The sequence below is a fragment of the Zea mays genome, chromosome 9 (genome assembly GCF_902167145.1).
Source record: "Zea mays cultivar B73 chromosome 9, Zm-B73-REFERENCE-NAM-5.0, whole genome shotgun sequence".
Classification (NCBI taxonomy): Eukaryota; Viridiplantae; Streptophyta; class Magnoliopsida; order Poales; family Poaceae; genus Zea; species Zea mays.
In genome coordinates, this window is record NC_050104.1 from 72,858,210 (window position 1) to 72,871,338 (window position 13,129).

Genomic DNA, 13,129 nt, shown 5'->3' on the forward strand with positions numbered 1-13,129 from the left:
AGGCACCTCGCCTTCCTGCCCCAGCAGCAAATCAGAGCAACCAAGCAGCCCCAGCACAAGGAGGAGGCAGAGGATGTTTCCACTGTGGAGATCAAGGCCATTGGGCGATGCAGTGCCCAAAGAAGATGGCTCAGCAGCAGGCCAACCCCAATGCTCCAACAAGACAAGGTGTACTGCAGCCAGCAGCAGGCAATCGTAACCAAGCGTACAACCGTGGGAAGGTGAACCACTTGGAGGCCGAAGCGATCCAGGATGCACCAGATGTGGCAGTAGGTATGTTCTCAGTCGAATCTCATCCCGCAAAAGTGCTATTTGATACTGGTGCAACTCATTCATTTGTCACTGCAACCTGGGTAGAATTGCATAACATCTCAGTAGAGGCAATGATGCCGCCCATGAGGATTAATTCGGTTGGTGGCAAGGTGCAAACAGATAAAATATGCTCAAATATAATGGTGGAAATAAGGGGGATAGGATTCCCCAGTGACTTAATAGTAATAGACACCCCTGGGATAGATGTTATTCTAGGGATGAATTGGTTAATGAAGTATGAAGCAAATGTTAGTTGTGACAAGCGGACCGTAACATTGAAGTCCCCGTCAGGAGAAGAGGTAGTGGCCGAGCTATGGATGCCTAAGTCAGAAGAGGGAGTCTGTCACCAGATTTTAGTTGATAGTAAGGAGCCCAACCCGCTCGAGACTATCAAGGTCGTGTCAGACTTTCCGGATGTGTTTCCCGAGGAGCTAACAGGCATGCCACCCGAGAGAAAAGTCGAATTTGCCATAGCGCTTATCCCTGGTACCGCCCCCATTTCCAAAAGAGCCTATCGAGTGTCTGGACCAGAATTGGTGGAGCTCAAGAAGCAGATAGATGAGATGTTAGAGAAGAGTTACATCAGGCCAAGCACCTCGCCTTGGGCCGCTCCAGTGTTGTTTGTAGAAAAGAAAGATGGTACCAAAAGGATGTGCATAGACTACAGAGCCTTGAATGAAGTCACTGTCAAGAACAAGTACCCCCTGCCAAGGATAGAAGATTTGTTCGACCAGCTCAGAGGTGCCAGCGTATTCTCGAAGATAGATCTGAGGTCAGGCTACCATCAACTCAGAATCCGACCCTCGGACATACCGAAGACAGCATTCATCACCAAGTATGGGTTATATGAATTCATAGTTATGTCCTTTGGTTTGACAAATGCACCAGCCTTCTTTATGTACCTGATGAACAGTGTGTTCATGGATTACCTGGACAAGTTTGTGGTAGTGTTCATTGATGATATTCTCATATACTCTCAAAGTGAGGAAGATCATGTGGAGCATTTGAAGATGGTATTGCAAAGACTTCGAGAGCATCAGTTGTATGCCAAGCTGGGCAAATGCAAGTTCTGGATTCATGAAGTCCTGTTTCTGGGTCACATCATAAACCAAGATGGGTTAGCAGTGGATCCAAAGAAAGTGGCAGATGTCCTGAACTGGAAAGCACCGAAGGATGTTCGTGGGATCAAGAGCTTCATTGGAATGGCTGGATACTATAGGCGTTTCATTGAAGGCTTCTCAAAGATTGCTAGACCAATGACAGCGTTGCTAGCGAAGAAAGTTGAGTTTAAGTGGACCCAAAAGTGTCAAGAAGCATTTGAAGAACTGAAGAACAGATTGATTACAGCTCCTGTGTTAGTCCTGCCTGATGTTCACAAGCCATTCTCAGTGTATTGCGATGCTTCTTACACCGGATTGGGATGTGTGCTAATGCAAGAAGGAAGAGTTGTAGCATACTCATCTCGACAGCTGAAGATTCATGAGAAAAATCATCCCACACATGACCTGGAGTTGGCAGCAGTGGTTCATGCTTTAAAGACCTGGAGACATTACCTGTATGGGCAGAAGTGTGACATCTACACAGATCATAAAAGTCTGAAATACATATTCACCCAGTCAGAGTTAAACATGAGGCAGCGAAGATGGTTGGAATTGATCAAAGACTATGAGTTGGAGATACATTACCATCCAGGCAAAGCCAATGTTGTTGCAGATGCTCTGAGCAGGAAGAGTCAAGTCAATATGTTGGCCACGTACCCAATGCCGTATGAGTTAGCCAAGGAATTCGACAGACTGAGCCTCGGTTTCCTGAACAGTACGCAAGGAGTAACAGTGGAATTAGAACCCACCCTAGAGCGGGAGATCAAAGAAGGGCAGAAGGATGATGAAAACATCAACAAGATCCGGCAGCTGATCTTAGAAGGAAGAGGCAAAGACTTTCGAGAGGACGAAGAGGGAGTAATATGGTTCAAGGACCGATTGTGTGTCCCCGACCTCAAACCTATTCGGGAATTGATCCTAAAGGAAGCTCATGAGACAGCCTACTCCATACACCCGGGAAGTGAAAAGATGTACCAGGATTTAAAAAGGAGGTTTTGGTGGTATGGCATGAAAAGAGAGATCGCAGAATATGTCGCCATCTGCGATAGCTGTCAGAGAACCAAAGCAGAGCATCAGAGGCCTGCCGGATTGTTGGAGCCATTGCGGATTCCTCAGTGGAAGTGGGATGAGATCGGGATGGATTTCATAGTTGGCCTACCTCGTACCCGGGCCGGCTATGATTCCATCTGGGTGGTTGTGGACCGCTTAACGAAGGTGGCCCATTTCATACCTGTGAAGACAACATACACCGGAGCAACGTTAGCCGAGTTATACATGTCACGGATAGTCTGCCTTCATGGTGTGCCGAAGAAGATAGTGTCAGATCGAGGAACGCAGTTCACCTCTCATTTTTGGCAGCAGCTACAAGAAGCTTTGGGCACACATTTGAACTTCAGCTCAGCTTATCACCCACAGACAGACGGTCAGACTGAAAGAACTAATCAGATCCTAGAAGATATGTTGAGGGCCTGTGCGTTGCAAGACAAGTCAGGATGGGACAAAAGGTTACCTTATGCAGAATTCTCCTACAACAATAGTTACCAGGCCAGCTTGAAGATGTCGCCGTTTCAGGCACTCTATGGACGGAGTTGTAGGACTCCGCTGCATTGGGACCAGCCTGGAGAGAGACAGGTGTTTGGCCCCGACATCTTGCTTGAAGCCGAAGAGAATATCAAAATGGTTCGGGAGAACCTGAAGACAGCCCAGTCAAGACAGCGAAGCTATGCGGACCGAAGGAGAAGAGAACTGAGTTTTGAAGTGGGAGACTACGTCTATCTGAAGGTGTCACCTATCAGGGGAGTCAGAAGGTTCGGAGTAAAAGGCAAGTTAGCACCCCGGTACGTTGGACCATATCAGATTCAAGCGAAGCGTGGAGAAGTGGCCTACCAGCTCAACCTACCAGAGAGCTTGTCAGCAGTGCACAATGTGTTCCATGTGTCGCAATTGAAGAAGTGTCTGCGAGTACCAGAAGAACAGTTGCCAGTGGAGGGTTTGGAGGTCCAGGAGGATCTGACATACATAGAAAAGCCAACGCAGATTCTGGAGTTTGCAGACAGAGTCACCCGGAGGAACACCATCAGAATGTGCAAAGTCAGATGGGGTCACCACTCGGAGGAAGAAGCAACCTGGGAACGAGAAGATGATCTGAAGGCCAAATACCCTGAACTCTTTGCTGACCAACCTTGAATCTCGGGGCGAGATTCTTTTAAGGGGGATAGGTTTGTAACACCCTGAATTTGGGGGTATAAAATTTCTTTGCTCATATTCACAAATTCAGGTGTTACTTCCCTTTTCTCATCCTTTCTCATTCTTTTCTTTTTCATTTCTATAGGAGAAAAGTGCTTATTTTATTTGTAATTATAAGTTTGATAGGTTAAACCCTAAGGGAGTATGAATTGTTGCATCATGTTGAACCCTAGATTTCACTTTTGCTTGGTGCATAATTCTTGGAAAGTCTAATTTGAATTTGTGGCTTATTTGGATTTGAATCAAATGGAGAAAATAAAAAGAAAAGGGAAAACAATTCCAGAATAAAAAGAAAAGAGAAAGAAGCCCACTCCCCCGCCCCCCTCAGCCTTTCGGCCCAGCTAAGCCCATCCCGCGCGCGCGCTCTTTCCCCCCCGCTCTCTCTGCCCTGGCGGGCCCGCCCGTCAGCGCAGCCATCTTCCGCGCGCCCGCCCCCGCTCTCCCCTCTCTCTCTGCTCGCGGGCCCGGCTTGTCAGCCCCGTCGTCCTCGCGTAACCGCCGCCCGAGCTGCGCGCGCCCGCCTTCTCCGCGCCCACGTCGCGCGTGGAGCTCGCAACTGACCCGCCCCTGGCCACTTGAGCCCCGAGCCCCACTCGCCCTCTCCCCCTCCCCCATTTGCGCTCCAGCAGACCCCTCTTCCACCTCTCCCTCACTGCGCGCACGCCAGAGCACCGCCGCCACAAATCCCCGCCGTCCCGAGCTCGTTTCCCGGCCGCCGTTGGAGCTCCGCCGTGTCCATTGCCACGGTGAGCTTCGCCCCGGCGTCCGCAACCCGGGACGCGCCCCAATTCCCTCTCCCCCTCCCTATTTCTCTCTGCCCACGCTCACCCGCCGTTCCCCGTGCAGCCGCGGAGGTCCGCCACCGTCGCCCCGGGCCACCGTCGCGCCATTGCCGCCGCCGAGGAGTCCCCGGAGCCCGCCTTGAGGTAAAGAACCTCTCCCGCCCCTATCGACCCGTGTATTGCCTTCTGTTGCGCTTAATTCCTCGCCGGAGTAGATTAATGCCGCCGCCGAGCCGCTCCGCCGTGAACCGCCCCCCTCCGGTGCCCCTGCCCCGACCCAGACCCCACCAGAGGATTCACCGTGCCCTCCCCAACCTTCACGGCCGATCAGGTCGCCTCGGAGCCCCGCCAAACGCCCGCGCCCCTCGTCTCCGGCGAGTCCTCCGCCGCGGGGACGAGCGCCGCCGCCCCAGCTAGCCGTAAGAGAAGCCCAGGCCGGCCACCTGATCCCCACCGTCCGTCCCAGATCGGGCGGCCCCGTCTTAATTAGGCCAAGCCCAATCCTGGCCGTCCGCCGGAGATCCAGCGGCCCAGGCCCGCTTCCCCCACACCCTGCCTCCCTGCCGGTTGGGCCCCGCCTGTCAGCCTGCCCGCGCCCCGCGCTGCCCGCCCGGTCCCGCCTGTCAGCCGCCCAGGCCGCAGCGCGCTCGCGCGCCCGCCCGCAGGATCTAATCCTGGCAGTTCGCTTTAGATCTAACGACTGTAGTAGCCCGATACCCCTTCGCCCGCGCGTTTTCTTAAAGAGACCCCCGGTTTTCTGGAATTTGAACCCGCCGTCCCTGGTTTCTCTCAGTTAGGTCCCTGGACCTTTTATTTAATTCAAAATAGGTATTTAGGGTATATTTTTAACCCCTAAACTTGTAAAATTCATAACTTTGTCATATGAACTCCAAATTAAGTGCTTCAAATTGCAAAATGCTCATGATGTTTTTGTCTATCTATTTAAACAATGTTTCCCTGCTGTTTCCATGTACCAATTAATAGTTAATCACTAGGATAGGATTAAGGCTATTGGAACCCTATTTGAGATAATTAGAAGTTGGTAGACTTTAATAAAAGTTAGAATACTTAAGTTTATGGACTTAAACACCTAAGTTTAGGAACTTAAAACCATGTAATGATTTAATCCCTCTACTGACTTAAACCTGATTAGTGGATAATGAATCACTTTGTATAGTCCTCTACCCCAGACCTAGGGAACACCAGAGTGCCTATCCCTTTTCAACTATGAACTTGTGATCTCTCTGCTGCATATGTTTGGTATGTTGCTTTTTGTTTGTTATCTTCCCAAGTGCATAGTGGGAATGATTACTTTACGTAGACAACGAGCAGTCTGTGTTTCCCGAGGAGGTTGCAGAGGAAGTCCCTGATCAGCAGTTTGGTGAAGGCAAGTGTCCTCTGTCCCATTATGTCCTATTCATTTATAACTTACTACCCCGCATTACTTACTCGAAACCTAAGGATTGACTAGCTTTTCACTTTACTTTATCCTTGATGACCTTATGGGTTGTTATGGTTAGCACTCTGCTATTGCCTTAACTTAATCAATGAACATGATGTGACTATTTATGATACTGTTATCCTGATGATGTTGATGATCTTGTGATACTCTAGGGGGCTCAGGCTGTTTCCTGAGTACCTCTCCGTAAGGACTGGTTCGTTGAGAGACCACCCGGGATAACAGTGCAACCATGAGGGTGAAATGGGATGCCCTTAGCTGATTAATTGGGTGAACTAGAGGTGTAGTTGCTTAGCCGTCGTGCCGTCAATGGGGTCCAGGCACAGTGCTTGCTCTGCCGAGGCTGAGTGCCGAGGTTCTTTCGTTTTGCTCTTTGTTAGCCACTCTCCTGCGGGGAGGGGTACTGTGTTTATCAAACTAGAGAAACCTAACGGGCAGCTATGATCTCTAGGGAATCTTTGTAAAAGCTACGTAGTGATGCCCTGCCGGACCACCTAGGTAGTGGTCAATGGGGATTAGCTCTCCCCGGGTAGAAAGGGAATCATGACTCATGGGTAAAGTGTGCGACCTCTGCAGAGGGTAGTGAAACTGGTATATCAGCCGTGCTCACGGTTAAGAGCAGCCTTGGGATCCTCTTTGATTAGAGATACAGATGGTTCGAGATACATGGATTATGTTATGGTTTTGGTTCGACTATGATGATGATGTTCCTCGATGAGGAAATGGTTTACGGGTTGGTTAATGCTAAAATCTGGCTCCTACTAATGATAAATACCTGACCAACTAAAAGCAACTGCTTGAGCCTAACCCCACATAAAGCTAGTCCACTTCAGCCAAACGGGACATTTGCTGAGTACGTTGATGTGTACTCATCCTTGCTTTACCACAAAACACCAGGTTGTCCGCACTGTAACCACTGCTCAGGAGAAGGCGAAGTCGTGGAAGGAGACTTCCAGGAGTTCCAAGACTACGACGAATTCTAGGTGTGGGTCGGCGGCAACCCCCAGTCAGCTGCCTGTGAAGGCCTTATCTTTACTGCGTTTCGCTAGTACTTTGATTTACTTGTTAAGACAATGACTATGTGGATGTCCATGACTCAATGATGTAATAAGTACTCTTTTATGATATTACTCGAGCATTGTGTGATGATGTTCATTTATGTAATCGCTGTGTACGTGAGTTCTGATCCTGGCACGTACATAGTTCGCATTCGGTTTGCCTTCCAAAACCGGGTGTGACAGATGGGCACGGGCATGGATATAAATTTCTATCCGCGGGTACAGTCGCGGACGGATATTGATAGCAACCGCGAATATGGTTGCGGACCGATATTTGCAATATCCGATCCGAATCCAATCCATTGTCATCTCTACTCTCAATCTCTTCTCTAAACCGTACCCGCCGCCGCCGCCGTTGTTATCACCGTCGTGCCGTCGTTCTGCTCGGCCCCGGTGAACCTGCTCCCCGCCGCCACTGGTACCCACTCCATGATCTCTGGTTAATATACAATTACTTAAAATGATTATAGAAACACATGACATTTGAGGTTGAGGAAGATGATGCACATCCTAAATGGCGTTCAAATGCAAGTGTGACAGATGAACAAGGCGATTGCCATCGTAAAGGAAAGTGTGCCATTGGAGGAGCATCAAGCGGTGTTGCTGGTATGAGCACAATGCCTGAAAATACCGTTGAGGTGGTCACACAAAATGGTAGGTACATATTAGTGTACTAGGCATATGCTCGTGCGTTGCCACGAGACGGGTGAGCGTGGGAAACGGCGCCTAGGCTACAAATATTTTTATTGTTTATTTCTAAACACTAAGTTATGTATCTAATGGTTAGTCCCAAATTTCTAGAGTATAAGGGTGGCGCAAGATGTGGTGGTCCCTCTCAACGTAGCCATCCCTGGCCCCAGCTTGCAGAGGCCGGAAGGTCTAGCTGCCGCCGTCGAGCCCTGCTGCGCTGGAGTCACCTGCACCGACGGAGGCACTCTTATCAGAAAATTTCGCAAGAAGCCAGTGAGCAAAAGGTGAAACAAGAAGACACTACCGAAATCGCGTTCTTTGCCGAGTGTCTAAGACACTCGGCAAAGAACACTTGGCAAATATTTCATCGGCAAAGGGTTCTTTGCCGAGTACTTTTTCGGACACTCGGCAAAGACTTTGCCGAGTGTCAAAAAAACACTCGGCAAAGAAAAATACTCGGCAAATTAAGAATCGAAAAAAATAAAAAAAAACAGCAAAACATTTTTTTAAATTCTAGAAACAATTCTCCAACCCTACCTATTACCTTAACTGTTGCTATATCATTTTTCACTATTATTTTGAATCAAATTTATATGTTTTGTAAATGGTGAGATTCAAACTCGCAACCTCTCTCTCGCGCATACCCTCCTATACCACTACACTACTACACCAAATTATGTCTATATTACGTTTTCATTTCCCATGTACTATAACAAATCGAGAGTAATTTGATTATTAAATGAGTTCATTTGAAAATATGACCAACTATAAAGTTGCATAACTTTTTGAGATCTACAAGTTTTATTTTAATAGTTTCTACATCCGAGATCGTTTACAAAATTTGGATTTTAAATTTGAAAACTTCACACGAATTTTTCAATGATAAGATGATTTCAAATCAAAAAATTGTCAACTACAAAGTTTCATTACATTTCAAGACCTACAACTTTTATTTTGGTGGTTTTTCCATCCGAGACAGTTTGAAAATTTTCAAATTTCAAAATTTAAACATAGTTTTGCATAACATGATGATTTCAAACCAAAACATTGTCAGCTACAAAGTTTCATAACTCTTCAATACCTACAACTTTCATGTTGGTGTTTTTTCTTTCGAAATCATTTTCAAAATTCAAATTTTAATTTTTTTAAATTCAGACGTAGTTTTTGTTGACAATACGAATTCAAATAAAAAAGTTGTCAACTATAAACTTCTATAACTTCCCAAGATCTACAAAGTTTATTTTGGTTGTTTGGTCATTTGTTTATCTCACATGATGGTTCTAACAATATGCACAAATTCTATACATCTCTCTCGTAGTTTCATAAACTACGAGAGATATAGGTTTTATAAACAAATTTATTTTTATTTTGTCATATGAAGAAATGTTCAATATATAAATTGTACATCATGATGAGTTATACAAATTTGTAGTTGGAAACTTTTTCATTTGAATTAATTTACTACTTTTAAATGTGATTTTTAAATTGTCTTTGCCTAGTTGGAGAAAAAACACTCGGCAAAGAGCTCTTTGCCGAGTGTTGTATTTGTGACACTCGGCAAAGAGCCCTTTGCCGAGTGTCAAAAAAAGACACTCAGCAAAGAAAACTCTTTGCCGAGTGTCAAAAATAAAACACTCGGCAAAAAGCTTCTTTGCCGAGTGTTTTATTTTACCGAGAGTTTTTTGTGTGGCACTCGGCAAAGAGCTTCTTTGCCGAGTGCCCGAAAAAACACTCGGCAAAGAATATGGCACTCGGCAAAGAGCCAAATTCCGGTAGTGAGAAGCAGCTACAACACCCTGTATCGTACTGTAACCCCACTTGTGGCTGCTGCCCTAGCGTTGGCTTCAGCGCCGCAGCGGATGTCGTTGGCGCCGGCGCCGTGGCTGGTGTCAGTCTGGCCGTGCCGTTCCTCAGCAACCCCGTCGGGTACGTCTCTGCGAGGCTGGTCTGGAACAGCCCAAAGTATCGCTCCGACGCCTTGTCGAGCTTGAGGTCCTCGTCGTACATGGTGAAGATGTACGTCTCCACCGACTTGCCGGGTGCGCGCAGCATGCCAGACAGGGAACGGAGGTGGGACACGAGGCCCGACACGAAGGCGCGTGCGTTCTCCACCGTGGCGTCGGCCTCGTCGGGGTCACCCTTGTGCGGCCAGCCAGTCTTGACCACTACGATGTCCACGTCCTTGTACCCCTTGCCGTCCAGCTCGGCGCGCACGACATCGACTTGCGTGTCGAACATGTTGGTGTACATGAGGCCGAACCCGGCGTCCGGGCGGCCGTCGTTGGGCTGGAACAGGCAGAAGGTGTGACACCCCAGTGTCACCTAGGGTTCTTCCCTAAGCTAATCCAACCTATTATCACATGTAAATTCAGTAAAAGGGTGAACATCAAAAGAAAATTCAGAATAAAGGTTTATAATGAATCTTCTTAAACTCTCCTTAATCTTGTTATGAACTTTGAGAGAGAAAGACCCTCAAACCCTAATAAACCCTAAGTAAGCCAAGTTAAGCATAAAGGGTAATTGGGAGAAGTCATGAGGGAAAATGCAAAAATTTAGATATGATCAAATTACAAAGCTTTAGTTCACCAAATAACTAACAAATCATAGTAAGAGAGTTTGGCCTTTTGGTCTTTTTTAAAATTCCCAAATCAGCCCTTGAACCATGAACCCTTGGAGAAATTCAGATTTCTGAAATTCTGAAATTCAGACCTCTTTTCAAAGATCAACTGTGTTCTCTGTTTTTCGAAACTCAAAACTAGAAGATCCAAATATCAAAGTTGTGCCAAATTCCCTTGAACACGTCCTGGAAAAGTTTGAACTCAAACCAAATTCATTTGACACGTTTTTAGCGCAGTTTGACCTCGGGACCAGACATTCTGACACTTGCACCTTGGTGACGCTACAACTCTCTGTCCCTAGCCTAAAACCGCGCGACGTCCATACACAAAAGACAAAGCAAGGTCAGGTGAACAAATCCTTCACAGCGATCTTGCCCAAGTTCGCGAAGATTTGCACCCAACCAGCGCTTGAACATGGGAAGAGGCAACGGGCACACGTGTTCGACCGTGGCTGACACCTCCGGTTCACGCCCGTTCGCGCACCGCGCCTCCCAGTGCACGCCCGCGCGCGCTCGCCGGTCCACGGTCGCCCGTGCACCACGCCGTGCCTATAAAGCCGCCCCAAGCCTCGTGTAACACCCACTTTGTAATTTGCTAGAAATAATACCAATAGAGAAACAATTTCTCCTTATGTCAGTTTAACCTTTGTGCATCATCACATGTGTACACCCTATGTAAAAACAAATAATTAATAACATTAAAGCCACTAGGATCATGCATCATGCTGGTGTTTATATGATTGTGCATTCACTCATGGAAACAATGAGACAAGAAATGCATTAAAGTCCCAAAGTGGAGTTTAGAATATAAAATAAAATCTAGGATTTAGAAGTGGAGGAAGAAAAGAAATACCACATAAAACATAGGAAATAAATATATACATAAAAATATTTCCTTCATCCCCAAAATTTAATTTGACACATTTTATACATGTGCAAACCTATAACTGAAATTCAAAGTTGAATTTGAAATTCAAAAGGGAAGAAGAGATATAAAAGGAATAGAGTTTTAACTCGGTTGGGCCTAGGAAACGGAATTTGGCCCACTAACTCATTAACCCAGCGCAAGCCCAGCTTCTGGAGGTGGCGCCGACACCATGGGCCCGGTCGTCAGTATCTTGTGCGTGTGGGTCATCACTGGCGTGTGGACCTGGGAACCAGACACTTCCCACCACGCGCACTCGGCTAACTGCGAAGCGGGCCCAGCCGGTCAGAGCCATTTTCCCCGGGGTGAATCGCACGTGTCACTGCGTGTGGGACCTGTGGCTCAGAATCTTCCCTGCCGCATCGGACTGCAGCGAGATCCGCGGCGAGCTTGCAGGCCGTGCCCTGGTTCCTCGGCTGCGTGATCCTCGCCTGCACGGACTTCGCTCTCCCCATGGGTATAAAACCGGAGCCCTCCATGGCCCCTCTAGGGAAAACCTAGCGCCGCCATCGCCATATTGCCATGCATGTGTGTGAGGGTAGACTGAATCCTCGCCGCCACCGACGTTCCACATAATCGCTGTTGGCGTGGCCCCGTGTTTGGGCTCGGGGCACTCGCCGGTTCGTGCTGGAGCCCAGCGTGAAGTCGGTTAACCGGTTGCGTCCACGGATGGGTGTTAATTGCTCATCGGAGCACGTTATCGCCGCGGAGCCGCTTTAAGCCGCAGACTGGTTTCGTCACCAAGCGACCCCGGTAAAGAACCTTTTCTCTCTGTCCGCTTTTGTCTCCTCTTCGCCTTGCACCGATCGGGGGTCGAAATGGAGTAGTTGGGCGAGGGATTGCGTTACTCCGGCGATCAGCCACCGTGGGCGCGGGGCGGCGCCGCCGCGCGTGCCTGCCTAGTTGGGGCGCTGATCGTTCGCCGTCGGATTGTTGACGGACGGTCCCGATTAGATCAAGCATACCCCTTCGTCTGATCGAACTACGACCGTGGATGCGAGATCCAGTGGTGCAGAACAGATCTGCGATTCATTAAGTCCGGATCGTCGATCTTGGATCGAACGGTTCCTGTTCCGTACCAGTTCGTTGTAATATAGATCTAATCCGCGCCCTTCAAATCTGATCGGGCGGCCCGAAGCTGACGATACCCCTTCGGCTGTGCTATTTGCAGAAGGACCCTTATAGTATTAGAGAATGAACCCGCCGTCCTATTCAACTGTTCTCTGTGTCTTAAGCATTTTACCCCGAGGCCCCTGCTTTCTATATAAATTGAGGCGCAGTCCAGGAATTAAATAAAACCAGAAAAATAGATTTAGAAATTGATTTTGAGTATAAAAATAATTGTAAAACTTGGGTAATTCATAGAAAATTCAAATTAAGCCCAAATTAATCCGTTCCAATTCCTATAATTTTGTAATATTATTGTCTATCATCTAGTACTACTGTTTTGACATGAAAGTCACATCAAAATTTATATCCCATTTAATCTTGTACAAAACACATAGAATCTTCATAAAATCATAACTCCTCCGTTTTAACTCCGATTTGATTCGTTCAAGTTCCGTTAGTCTCGTAGCAACGCATAGATTATTATTATTCAGTTTGTATTTATGTTTGGTGTGATGTTAATTTTATCTATACCATGTTTGTTTGTATTGCTACGACTAGCGCGAGGACACGTGTCATCTGAAAAGCAAGTTGGTACCTGGAATCTCAAGTCCCAGGCAAGTTGTGCCCTTGATCACTTCTTTTACCCACTCATGTTCTAATTAATCATAATGATCTGCATAGGTTAATTTTGATGGGACCCAATAGGTTACCCTAGTTTGACTATCTTTATACCTTGATTACCACTGGACTTTTTGGGTAGTACTTGCTATTACTTTATGTGGTTTTGGGTATGAAGATTACATTATTCATGATTATATTTTATTATCAG

At 47.2% G+C, this 13,129-nt stretch overlaps 1 pseudogene; it reads right to left on the minus strand.

Annotated features, from left to right (window-relative positions):
• Nucleotides 1–3,012: 3,012 nt before the first annotated feature.
• LOC103639983 (glucan endo-1,3-beta-glucosidase 7-like) overlaps nucleotides 3,013–13,129 on the minus strand; it is a 31,796-nt pseudogene continuing 21,679 nt past the window's right edge.